Genomic DNA, 1,694 nt, shown 5'->3' on the forward strand with positions numbered 1-1,694 from the left:
TGTGTGTGTGTGTGTGTGTGTGTGTGTGTGTGTGTGTGTGTGTGTGTATGTATGGGATGCCTTACAGAGGCATATTGAAGAGAGAGCAAACTAGACACAGGTGAAGGCAGAGGGAGGCAAAGATGAGAAACAGCCAGAAGGTTAGAACATATTGCCAAAGTCATTATGAGGCCAAGCAGAGCAATTCAATGAGAACCCAAGTGAAGCCAAATGAATCAGGTTGTATCTTGACTACAAGCTTCTAGGACTAGGCCTAGGGATAGAATGGAGAAAGAAATGCTCTGGGCTGAACATATGCTGTATATTTGTGCACAGTTTGGATATAGCTCTAATCTTATCCATTCACCTAAGGAATTGGAAGAGACATTTATATATTTAGAAAATTTTTCCACAGCTGACACATCAAACCCAAGGCTTCTTTCTTTCCCATTTTTAGTTCAAATATAAAAAATGTTATCAACTCTTACAGCTTACAAATCTCAAATATCTCTATCTCCTGTATCTATAGTGTCTAGATGCTATAAGAAAATGTACAAGAATGTTTTTTAACCTTTTTTGAACTGAAGATATAGCTCCAGAGTAAAACTGTATTTAACTTCTACAGAGGACCAAAGTTTGGTTTCCTATAACTATGACAACTGGCTCATTACTAGCTATAATTCAAGCTTGAGGTGATCTTATGGACTAATCTGTTTTCAGGCCTTTATGGGATCCTCCACTCACAAGGCATATACCTCTCACATATAATTAAAATAATAAAGTAAATATTACACATAGAACTAGATCCTCCATTCAAGATCTAAATGTCACTTTAGAATTCTTTGCTTGCTACATATTTTGAAACAATTGATAAAATCTCTTGTCTACAGCTTCAGACAAAATATATGTCAAACAAAATATATATCCTATTTCTCTTACATGTCTCTAATCATCATTTGAAATTTGAAATTAGATTTCTCCCATGGCAAACAACCAGCACTGAAACCATACATACAGGCAATATCACATGGGCTGAGTAGATTTTGTGTGTGTGTGTGTGTGTGTGTGTGTGTGTGTGTGTAAACATATGCATTCAATAACTATTAGTGAGAATAGGAGGACACAAATTCCAAGAAGAGTAGGAAAGAAGAATATAGGAAGGTTTGGAAGGAGAAAAGGGAAGGAAATATACTTATATAATAATCTCAAAAAGCAAAAGGTAGTCAAAGACTTTCTCTTATGCCCTTGTTTCTACTTTATTTCAGTCTTGCATAATCTTTTCTAGTATTTCCACTTCTCTGATTTAAAGAACATCTATGCTGATGATACCCAATCTGTCTCTATTTGACACATCCCTGTGAGTTTCAAACATCAAACTATATACTTACAAACAAGACCCCAAGTAACCATGCAAACCAAAAGACATGTGTGCCCTTTTCCAAGCAAGGCCCCTTCCATCATGTTAGTTGGTTCAAACAGCTGGTTGCAGCATTTTTTCACTTCCCCAGCTCTGTCAGTCTGTAAGAGGCTACAGTTCACATTTGATAGAGTATGGACACATTTCATCAAATCCATTAAGTTAGATTTTTATTGTCCCAGCCTATATTACTTTCACAACATAAGCATTTACTTATTATCTCTAGTTCTAAATCTCTTTAGGCTCATACAGACATTTATTCTTATTTCTACTGAAATTTATTTGTCAGGGGTATGGG

The sequence above is a fragment of the Grammomys surdaster genome, unplaced genomic scaffold (assembly GCF_004785775.1).
Source record: "Grammomys surdaster isolate TR1022 unplaced genomic scaffold, NIH_TR_1.0 126115, whole genome shotgun sequence".
Taxonomy (NCBI): Eukaryota; Metazoa; Chordata; class Mammalia; order Rodentia; family Muridae; genus Grammomys; species Grammomys surdaster.